Here is a 12390-nt window from a genome sequence, read left to right on the forward strand (position 1 = left end):
TAAAACCAATTAATATTACATTCCAAAGTGCATGGCATTGGACACAGAGAAATTCTTGATCCCGTAAGAGCAATATTCTTGTAAAAAGAGAATTCAACTCACAAATTGTCCTCTGGAGTGCTTTATGCAGAGGAAAAAGGGTCCTACACTTGGGTAAAAATCCCCATCTCTAGAACCTAGGCTTTACACACACAAATCCATGACAGATCAGGTCTGAGCATGGACCCACCAATCATTGGTGGCATAGAAGTGGGAGGAGGGAGGGACCCCTATCCAAGAGAAGATTGTTGCACCAGTGAAAGGTGATCATATAAACTGTTGATTCAACATGTTTGCATCTGGCAGTCCTCACCAACTGCTATTACAATGTGGAAATATCAAGAATGTTGAAGGATTCTATACAGAGATAGATGTGTTATAGAGACAGATGTGATTTGATAAATTAATTAGAAGAAACTGCTCCAAAAAATTCCATTTTTTTTAAGGGCAAGCCTCACTACTCTACTGTTTTTCCAGTAAATAGTAGTGGGGTTGGTGCACAGGAAATGGAAGATGTTGGTAAATCTTATTGAGCTGATCTTAGTTCCAGCTGAATTTCTGACCTGGAACTGAGATCAGATCCATTAGATGCATTAACTGTATCTTCTAATTCTCACAGGCTAGCTATATGGTTGTCCAAAAAAGTACAGAGTTGACAGTTATGTTTATGTTCTCAAGTTTAATTATTCCTTACCACATGTAAGTCACATTTTAGTTACTGGGTACATGGGATGAACACATGTACCCAGTCACACATATGTGCGAAGATGGTAAGTATGATGAAAAGTGGGCTTTCCCCTATTTTTGCTAAACATATTTAAAACGAAATGTCACCTGTGTTACCAGTCTCAGACAAAAGGCATATTAAAAGTTGTTTGTCCTAATTGCTGAGAGTCAAATGAACCCAGTTAAACAGAGGAAGTTCTGAATAGCTTGATGCAAGTTCAGTCATTGTTGGTATTAGCTGAAAAGGTGTTCCCTGTCCCAAAGCTTACAAATGGCATTGTTAATGGTTCCCTGAATTCCCTCTAAAGATTACCCTCCTACTATACAGTCCTACAGAATTCTGCACATGTCATTTTATTACCTGGCATGTTTAAACCTCCTCTTTTTAACCTTTGCTATTAATCCCTAACATTTGTTATAATAAATTAATTGGTTTTGATTTTCTTATTTTATTTTATTTTGCACAATATTTGATGCACCGATAATTGAAAATCAGTTAAGGACGGAGTTTGTTCTGATATGTTTGGAATCCTCTTGCACTTATAATCCTGTTGAATAAGAGAATGGATGGGAATGGATGTTGATTTGTCTTATCAGTACCCTTCCTGCTTGTGGCATTTGGTATGCAACCCCCACCCACCCCTAGCAGATAGGCAACAGTAGCTGTAAATAATTTGGACAGTTTTCCTCTTCTCAAGCATTGCAAAATGGTTTGCTGATCAGATGCGCCTCCCCTTTGCCTTTTCCACCATGGGAGCTTTATTGCTTTGCTCACAGTTTGTGAGTGACTAAATCTGCCTTGTGTGCCTGTATGCTGGCTTGTCTTGCACCAGCTGACCTGGATGGGATGAGGAGACGATGAGGAAAACTCCCCACAAGCTCTACATAATAGTAGATTTTAGCCTGACACCAAGACCAGGCTGGCATCCAGCTCAGTAGCAACTGGGCAAATTTAAGTTGTGGGAGAAACCAGAAGCTCCTTCTTTCAAAAACCAGAAAGCACTGGGAGTAAATAATCACACTCAGATTTGTTCAATATTGAAGGTGAATCTTTTTTGGCATGACATGAGAGGTGATGGATGTGTTGAACAGGAACATTCTGTGAGGTCCCCCTGGAACTTTGCCATGTAGATCTAATTTGACTAGGAAGCACTTAGTTGCCAGAGCAATAGAAAGCAAGTGTACAAAACACAGATAACTTGGTACCTTATGGTGTGTGTGTGTGTGTACATGTGTGTATATTACATAGGCTGAATTTCTTTCTTCACTTAAAAAAATAATTGGAAAAACCAACATCTCACTATAGTACAGGAGGACCAAAAATGATTAGTAACTTTGAGACATCAGTGCTTGCTAGGGACGCCATTTGCTCTGAGACCAGAGGAATTAAAACCACTGCAGGGTTATAAAGGGAGAGTAAAAGAACTAGTTGTCACATAGTAGAAAGACCACCCATCCCAGCTTTGTGAACAGGAATAAGTCTACAAATCTTTTTCAAACAAACCTGGCTGTAAACAGCAGCAGATTTCCAGAAAATGATCTGAAGGTGCCTGGTCTAGTTCTGTGAAGCTAAGCAGGTCTGGCTGGTATCTGAATGCAGACTGCCTAGGATTCTGAAGTACTCCTTAGAAGAAGGGTGAGACACAGATGCAACAAATGTAAAGGCTTTTCTACCACAAGAACATTACATATAACCCACTTTTTTACAAGAGAAAAAAAAAGGACAATAGTATTGCATAGAAATAACAGCCCAGTTCCTGAAATAAATCTGTAAGCTTTTAAGGGATCTTCCCAGATGGGTAGGCAGAGATAAATTGTCCCATTAGATGTTCCATCAGTCCAGAGAGTCATGCTAGCATATGCATTGGGGGCAGGGGGGGGAGCATTTCCTCAGTACTCTGGTTCTGGGAAAATAATATTTCCCCCCTTGAAAGTGCTAACGGGGTTTGCACTTGATTGCTAATGCAGTTTTTTAATGCAACATTCAGACATGCTTCTCAAGTAGTACTCCTCAACAACCTTTTTTTAAAATGGACTGTCCTCCGCAGTAAGGCAGCCCTCTCACCTTCCATTATATGGTCATGGCAGATGGAGCTACTGCTTCTGGGTCAAACACAACTGAACATTTTTTAAAAATGGCACTTTTAAAAATTACTTGAAAAAGCTAGGAACAAATCTCACACGAGAGCTTCCTTTATGAAAAAAGAAAGTCACTAGTTATTTAAGAACTTTGTAATCTGTGTACCTTTTTTAAACACAGAAGGCTGCAATATAAAACCCTAATAGAGAATACCTGTGTGTGTGTGTGTGTGTGTGTGTGTGTGTGTGTGTGTGTGTGTTTGTGAATTATTTTTATCACAACTTCACATATTTAGATTTAGTGTGTTTGTGTCCATAGTGAAACAGTTTGGGTGACATTGGTTGGTGATGTATGTTTTGTATGACTTTAGTACACTTCTATCAATTGTGCATTTGAAGTTGTTTCAGAGAGAATGAACCCATGTACCCAGTCACACACATCTTTTATGTATCTGAGTTCAGGTGTATCTCTTAGGGCTTGTGCACACATAAACTTTTACCCCTTGGGTGCTGTACCAAGAGGGTGACTGCTTTGTTTACCTCTAGGTAGCAGCAGACTAGCTCTAAGCAGTGCCTAGAGCTAATTCACTAGAAGTAGGTTAGAATCCATCCAGGCTAACTATAGCCTACACGGGACAGGTGACATCTACCTCGGGTAGATAATGTATGCACAAGCCTTAAAAGTATCATTGAGCTTGTGTGTGGATGCAGACACCCAAGTGCCTAAGTATCTTGGCATGTATCTTTGCTTGCCTTAGAGTTGAGGGTGCATGTGTGAGTCTGCTTTGTGCATGTGCATGTTTATTGGCATGACTCTCTAATTCTATGCATGGCAATGTCAAGGTGTGAACACATGGGACCACTCCTAAGGCTACATTCACATCATGCTGACCCTATACTCACACAAATTCCCACTGAAGTAATCACAATGTCACAATAATTTAGGACTAGCTTTATACTGTTCCAGTTTCAAGGTGTAGATCTGAGTCAAGTGTAGAAATCACTGCAGGGTGTGTCATCTCAACTGCACTTCTCAGCACTACAGTGATACATGTCTTGCATCAATTACTGGGTGTATCAGACATCATCTCTGTGTAAAACTCTGGCATTGGATTTTGCATAAGAAGTTTCTGCCAAATTCACTTTTCAGCTGGCCTGTTCTCAAATTTGTTGCATTATTTTTTCAGAGGCTTACATACAAGATTTACAGTCTGCTACTATGCATGTTTACATAGTGGGAGTTCAGTGGGACTTACTTCCAAACAAGGGCGCACAAAACTGCACTGTTAGACTCCTTAGCATTAGCAAGAATTGTATAACTACATTCCCATTGCCCCCAAATTTACAATTTAGTCTTTGATTTGCTAACTTCACTTCACTTTTCTAAATCTAATGACATTCAGCTACTTCTTCAAGTTTATAATCAGCTAGATTTGTTTTCCTCCTGTTCCTTGCCTTTGAATTCTAGTAATAATGATCAGATTGAAAGACGGATAGGTGGAAAGCATAAAAGCACATGAATACAAACATTAACTTAAAGTTGGCATATGCTCTTACTATCCTGCCTCTGCCTTTTTGATTTTGCTTAAATGAAATACAGGAGGAGTTCTAGCCTTCTGTCAGAAAAAGTTCCCATATTCTGTATGAGAGGCTTATACAAACCCATCTGTGCACTAATAGCTGAGGCTATTCCTAAAGTTTAAGTGTGCATAGGTCAAGCCCAGATGTAGGCTTTTGGCAATACAGCTGTTGATGCTCAGCTCCTAACTCTGCCTCACTGTATATGACACCTTTGTGTCTGTAAACCTGGTAATTCCCTATTTTCGTAAATGTATATCATGCATTTGGAAATCCTATGGGGCAAAACTTTATATAACTAATGGGTATTAGTGTAACTATGGATAATATGAATGACTTGGTAGATGGAAAAACTTGATTTGTTGCACTTCAGTCTCCCATTTTCATGATATGTGGTAGTAAAGCAAGGAACAGGAATTTCTACCTCTTCTTCTGGACATTTATGAATAGCTACATTCAGGTGCATGGATAGTACAAGAATAAGGGATTTAATTCTGCACAACTACGTTTGAGGAAATTTACATGCACCTTTTTAAATACAATTTTTGAAAAATAATGTTACAAAATTTGAAAGGTGAGACTTTGGAAATTGTTCTTCATGAAAGGACTTAAGTCATATGTTGAGAACAACTTACTTTCTATACTATAGATATTGGATGGTATGTGTTGCTTTTAGCTATAATATTGCTAAATAGCTATAAATATAGCTATTTATGCTATAATATATTGACAAATCACAACCTGTTCTCTTGGATGGCTCTCCAAGAGAAGGCTCTCCTTATTTTTTAAAATATGTATATCAGAGGGATTCAGGTTTGATGTGGGGTCTATATGCCTAGAGGAACAGGAAGAGGCAACCAGACTTCAGTCTGAAATGTTCCTAACAGAATGTGCACCTTTTAGAATTCAGTTCAAAGAAACCAGCCAATATACATTTCTAGTCTTTAGCAGGACTATCGCTCATTATTCTTTTCTTCAATATCTGGGAGCTCTCTGTTGCATCTAAATCCACACTGGCTGAAAAGGATGCCAGGTTTAGAGTACTACTCGTTTACTTGCTGGAATGTCTGTAGCAAAGCAGGATGTTCCTCCATGTTTGAATAGAATCAATGCTCTATATCAGGCTCGTATACAAAAGTCACACATATATGTATGTGGAGGATTGTGCAATTATGGTCTCTGAATGGGGTCTCTTTTGCCTATCTATGCATGGCTAGCAATGTTTGTCTGTGTCTCTGTCAAGGAGCTTGAAATTAATATTTCACGCATATGAATGCTTACAAGCACATATGAATGCTTACAAGAAGGATCTATAGGGTCTGAGAATCATCAAAGTTCAATCCTAGGCAGAAATGTCCGAGTTGTAATCTTAAACTTTTGCCCTTGTTTTTATCATGGAAGTGTTTGCATGTAAGAGTGTGCCTACGTATGCTGAAAGACAAAGAAAGGGATACAGTGTGGTATCCTCAGTTCTAAGGTTTCAGTGACATATTTGGAAGATTATATTTGAATACAACTGTCTGAGCTGTAAAAGGAGCCATAACTTCTTTGTTGTAAACCACCCAGAGACTAAGTTTGGGGCAGTATAAAAATATGTTAAATAAATAAATAAATAAATAAATAAATAAATAACCTGATTAGAACAGGACCAAAGTTATCATCTGCATGAGTAGAAGACTGGGATGATTATAGGGGAATGCTAGAGGAGGGGGAAATATGAGGATGTAATAGTCTCCTTTTCTCACACAAGTTCTAGACATACCCACCCACTGAAACGTTTCTCCCAGATAAACCTGTACAGTACCTTCCCCAAGCAAAGTTCAGCAAGATCTATTTGCTCACCTTCTGATACTGGGGAAAATCAAGTTTTTTAAAATGAACTTCCATATATTAGAACTTTATTTTAAAATACTCAATGCTTTTTGAAGAAGCAACAGGTTGATTCAATGCTTGTGACTCAGGGCCAATTCTGAGATCCAAAAACTTGTCTGTGTCCTGACTGTTTCTGTCCCTGGAAGCATTTTTTTTAATTTATGTATTTATTTGTTCAATTTTTAGATCAACTTTCATAAGACATCCCCATGCAGTTCACAAAAGTTAAAATAAAGTAAAACTTTAAAATCTTAAAATTCAATAGAGCAGGGTCCAGCAATAACCCCAAGTTGTGCACTTGCTCTTTCAAGGGGAGTACGACCTTGTCCAGAAATATTTGAATCACCCTACCCCAATCGGCTTTTCTACTGACCAGCAGCACTTTCATCTTGTCTGGATTGAACCTCAGTTTGCTAGCCCACCTCCAGCCCATAACTACCTCCAGCCCCTGTTCAATACATCCACTGCTTCCCTATGATCTGATGTCAGAGAAAGGTAGAGCTGGGTATCATCTGCATATTGATGGCACTTCAGTCCAAACCACCTTATGACATCTCCCAGCATTCACATGGAGAAGATAGTGGAGCTCTTCTCATGATCGGTGAGAAGAGCTCCGGAGTGGTCTGCTGTAGGAAGTTGGGTTTAACTTACCTTCCCTGTGGACGGTCTCCTACCCTTCCCTGTATGGGCGGATCACCCACCCAGATGAATGATGGCTCGCCCAGCAGCTCTGGGGGTCAAGGTGCAGGGAAGCGCCACTGCACAGTGCACCACGCCCCCCCCCCCGAGCTCCGATAAGCATTATGAGAATCCCGCCTCCCCAAATGTACTAGCTGCGAATGCATGCAGCCGTGGCTGACACACAATCAGAAAAATGAGGGTAAGAGAGCACTCACTTCCTTAACCTCGTTTTAATGGGAGGCTACTTAGGTGGGTTTGCCACCATGTGGGATTTCGCCCGATCCTGGTGGTTCACACAGATGTGCAAAACCACGCTGGGCTCCCTTAGCCCGGTTTTGCACACATGTGTGAATAGCCTCAGTGTGTTACCTAACCACAGAAATTGTTGTGCAAGAGCCCTAATACTTCCTAGAGCTCCTTGCACTCTGGAAGTACTTTGTATGATCAGAAACAAGTCACTGACCTTCAGCAACGTGTTTCTTATCTTACAGGTGCTTCTGGATTGTGGGCAGCACTCAGAAATATTAGGATTGTTGCACAACACTGTGCATTCTAGAAGACTGGGGAGTTGCACAAGAGATCCCACTGTGTACCCACAGAGGCTTGAAGCATGCACACTTCTTTAATCAGAATGTCAGCCACTGATTTCTGTGATGGCAATAACAAACAACCACAGCAATAATCTCTAGGAAGTTACAGCTGTATATATAGACACACCCCAGGTCACAATGTCCATCGAAATGTGTCCTTAGGAACAGTTGTGACGCACTGCATGAATAACTGTTCGAATTTTTGAACTAGAAGACTCATCAATAAAAACTGAGAAACACGCATGATCTCAGAGCCTTTGCCTATTGCAGACAGGGCCAGCAAAGCCACTGTATTTATCCTTTGGTCTTGGCTACAAGTTGCTCTGAGTTAGACCAGGCAAAAAGGAGTTATCTCTCTTTTTAGAAACATCTACATTTTAACTTAAGTGGGCACCATGAAAATGGGACGCCTTTTTGTGTTCTTTGGAATATTCCAGTCTCCCTTTTTCAGTAATGTGGTGCACCTGTCCTTTAACCTTATTCCTCTTTCTCTCCATTCCCAACTTTTATGCCCTCCTTATCTTTGTCTTCCTAGCCCAACCAAACCTCTGCAAGCCAATTTTCAACAGCAGTCAAATGTGTCTGAGAGCAGGAAGCTGTAGTTTCAGTCTTGCAGTCCTTACGTAGACAAATGTGGAAATGTCAACCAAGGACTGGAGGAAAATCTCCTAAGTGAATATAGAGCCTCTGTTTGGTGGGATTCAAGCTACAATCCAAAGTACACTTACTTGGAAGTAGGTTCGATTGAAATCAGTGAAGCATGCTTCCATGAAAATGGCTTTAGGATTGAGATGCCAGTTTCCTGCATAATATAGACTGATCTGAAAATTTACTCTGTTACTTTGGGTGCAATCCTTGACCCACTTAGGAGTATTTCTGGAGTAATTCCACTGAGTGAACTGGAGTCCCATTGTTACTATTCTCGTGTAAGTGGTTTGAGGCTTGTGGCCTAAAATAAGCCCCGCCCATGCCCTGGAACAAAGATTGGTGGAAGGACGGCATGCACATAGCCTTGGCCTTTCTTTCAGACTCTGCATTCATCTCTGCAGCTGTGTCAGTCTCTTCACCTCTCTGTTGCTTTCTGTCTTATCCTCTAAACTTCCCAGCCCTTTGCTGTTCTGCTATTGGAAAGAAATCTTTATTTTCCACAAACAAGTAATTGTTTTAGGACTGCAGTGTTCTACAAGCAAATCTTGGAATGAGACAGTAAAAAAGATCTCTCTCAGTCTTGCATGACTGGCAGGTGGATAATAAAGTCCTCCAATACACAGCTAGCAGACGGCAGGAGAAGCACAGCAGCTTTTTTTGGCATTCTGTGTTATCCCACCCTCAGTGTTCCCATCTTAACAGTTATGTGTATTTCTGAGCTTTACCTTGTGTTTATGTGTGCATGTTCAATTTGATATTGTTTAGGGTGATTATTGGGAAAGCTGTTTGCTGGAGAAATTATTACTTGTTGTTTTTAAAAACAATATTTGGAGCTGTATGTATTCCATAAACATACTGCTCAAGTAAAGAGACTGGTACTGTGTGCAGCATTCAGGCTCAGAACATGGGCTTTCATGATTAAAAAGCAAGTTTCTAACCCTCAAGTGTACGGATTTCCAGTGGTGAGGGAGTGGGTCAGTGCCCTGCTGAGCTCTTTGCCTCGCTTCATGACTATCAGAAGCAGATTCAGTGGTGCAAAATAAGAAAATACATGCAAATTTGTTTGAGTAATTTATAATGACCACTGTATTCAGTTTTACTTTGGACAGAATTTGATTGCTTATTAGGAGAAGTATATAGACTGTTCTGACAGTAATATTAATGAAATAATAATAAATCACTGGAACTTATCTTTGGGGTTTTTTTTAAAAAAATGTTTAAACTGGACTTTGAATGAAGGTATGGTGAGCTATCAAATCATTTTCTAGTGTGGGGCGGCGGAATTGCCATGTTAGAATTTTGCTTTCTTTTAAGCTGCAATTCTCAGAATAATGTTAGGCCTGATTCTCATTTTCATTTTTTGCTATGGTAAAGCCATCATGAGGTGGCACTTCCCTGTCATTGAATGGTGAATGTTTCTCCTGAACTCCCTTCAAGATTACAAGATCAGATATTTATTATTACTACATTTTCATCCCACCTTTCCTCAAGGAGCTAAGGGCAGTGAACATGGAGTTTATCCTCACAAGCACCCTGTGAGGTAGGTTAGGCTGAGAGATAGTGACTGGTACAAGATCACCCAGTGAGATTCATGGCTGAGCAGGGATGTGAACCCAGGTCTCCCCAATTCAAGTCCAACTGTCTATCCACTACACCACATTCTGAAGACTCCGATTTGTGGATCTTACCATGGGAGAGTACTTTTGGAAGAAAAAGCTTTGCCACATTAAATAAAAAGGAAACGTCACTTTGAGGTGGCTTTGAAATGTAAAACTTCAGTAATGCAGGTGAGGCTTGGTCCCTAGTCTAGCCACCAGCTTAATAAACCAGCCCACGTCTTTTTAAAAATCTCAGTTTGTTCTAGACAATGGGCAAATCTAAATTTGCCTATATTTAAATAAAAGAATGTGCAAATGAGTGATGGCATAAGATCTGAGAGTTAATGTTTCATCTGTAAAAGAAACCCTACTATACCTTTTGGTGTTGATGATTACAAAGCATTCTCAGCCTCCATAAGCATATATTTGAAGATGCATGGAAATGTAATGTCATAACTGAAATTTGTGTGTAAACTGCAGAGTTGCTCCTGAATTTTACCTTAAATGCTCCTGAATTTTACCTTAAATCATTGATACAAAGAACTGTATCTAAAATTTCACTTCCATGAATCTTCAGAAGCAGAACTGACTTGAGGAGAACACTGCTATCTTCGACAAATTAATGTGAAATGAACCCTTAAAGGACTACTGCTTTTAGATAGTCCTCACAGTAATTAGATGTTTCAAGAACATAGATGTGTGCTTTTATTCCATCTCCCCCTCCCCACCATAGAAGTTAGGGATGTGCACGAGTCGGTTTGGCACCTCCTCTGAGAAGCACTGAACTGGCTCAGGTGCTGCTGTTCAAGCTGGCTCGATGGGGTGGGGAGTGGTTCCCTTAAGGAGCCAGTAAGGAGCTCCTTACCTGCTCCTACCTGCCCCACCACTTTTCTGGGCATGTTGCCCAGTCCCAAACTAGCCATGCTGGGCTGCAGCGCTGCACCCTCCATGCAGTGTTGGCCATTTGTGTGTTCAGCATGGTGCCGATGCCACATGGAGGCTGCAGGAAACAGCGCTGCAGCCCCCATGCAGCCGTTTGGGGACCGCACCTGGAAAAGCAGCAGGGTGGAGAGGAGCAGGTAAGGAGCTCCTTAACGGCTCTTTAAGGCAACCACTTCCCACTCCTCCAGCCCGTGCACAATCCGTTTGTGCACATCTCTACTAGATCTAAGAAGAAGAGAAATGTGTTACCCAGTGTTGTCTAAAACACTGTCCATGCGGATATTTTGTGAGAAAGATAGAACATGAACAGAAAGGGGGAAATAGAATTATAAGAAAGATTTTCTTTCTTTCTTTAATTCTCCATTTAGCTTTCCCATTCCAGGAAAGGAATCTTTGAAATACAAGGCAATGAAAGAAATTAAAACTTTTTAGTAGCAGTTACAGTGAATCATACTGACTTCCCTATAGACCCCTTTCACCACAGGTGATTGTTTCAGGATAATAGTGGCTTTCTCCACATGCCACAATTTCAGAATAGCAGCAAAATACAGTAACAAGCCACTATACTCCCTATGCCATCAAATGTATACAGATATTTTTAAGAGTTGCATCCTAATTTTGTGGAAATTTCTTATCTATATTTCCACAAACCACATCTTTTAAATAAGCAATCAGTTATACAGTGTATGGGGGGGGCGGTTTATGAAGAAGAAAAGACAGTATTTTTGGCACAAAATGGTGATGGAGGCTGCAGCATTTTATTAAAGTCAATGGGACTGCTCTGTGGCATGAATGTCATGGATCTCAATCACAGTAACCAACTAAAGCAAAGCCATAAATCTAATTACATTATGAACCTGAACCATATTATATGTGCAAGTATATATAAAACAAAAGTATAATAACAAGTCTGCAAGACTTTCCCCTTGTCGCACATAACAAACGTTAGGCTACAGTATTCTGATTCTAGAGCACTCATTTTATTAAGACTACTCTAGAGTGAAAAGGTTGGTGAATTGCGACTATACATTATTCCCATTAAATTAATGGGAAGCTTAGCATTTCAACTGTAAAGTTCCTTAGATTCAGAGGACAGAAAAATAATAGCTCTCAAATGGCATCCTCCTCTGTTTAAGGCAGTGGTTCTTCAGTCCCTAGATGTTGTTGAGTTACAGATCCCATCATCACCAGCTGTTGTGGCCAAAGCTATTGCAGCTGGGGATTATGGGGATTGTAGTCCAACAACATCTGAAGACCAAAGTTTAAGAACCCTTGATTACAGACCTGTTTTTTTAAAAAAACAGGATGGTAGGAGGTTTATATCAACACATCTGAAGCAGAATGTTTCTGCAGTGAGCTACAAATCTATTGACAAACACTTAGTGTCACTAAATTACATCACAATTGTATGTAATTGAAGGCTTATACATGTATTTACATCTAAGAAAGTGATGAGTTTGCAGAGGCAGTTTGTTGGTGTACCTGAGTCTTTCTCAGGAGCACAAGCAAATATATATACCCTCTCAGTATGTTTGCAGACACATACACAGTAGTGATGTGTAGGAGAATGCTTGTGACTGAAATATACACGATAGGATATTGTCCTCAGAAGAAGGAAAGAGTACTCTTGGTTATGT

At 40.1% G+C, this 12390-nt stretch overlaps 1 protein-coding gene and 1 long non-coding RNA gene across 36 annotated transcripts in view; one reads left to right on the plus strand and one right to left on the minus strand.

The window, feature by feature from the left end:
• CACNA1C (calcium voltage-gated channel subunit alpha1 C) overlaps positions 1-12390 on the plus strand; it is an 852604-nt gene that overhangs the window by 744632 nt on the left and 95582 nt on the right. The gene's annotated exons all lie outside the window — the stretch shown is intronic.
• The window catches only part of LOC128326992 (uncharacterized), a 235157-nt gene that overhangs the window by 105889 nt on the left and 116878 nt on the right, over positions 1-12390 (minus strand). The gene's annotated exons all lie outside the window — the stretch shown is intronic.

The sequence above is a fragment of the Hemicordylus capensis genome, chromosome 5 (genome assembly GCF_027244095.1).
Source record: "Hemicordylus capensis ecotype Gifberg chromosome 5, rHemCap1.1.pri, whole genome shotgun sequence".
Lineage (NCBI taxonomy): Eukaryota > Metazoa > Chordata > Lepidosauria > Squamata > Cordylidae > Hemicordylus > Hemicordylus capensis.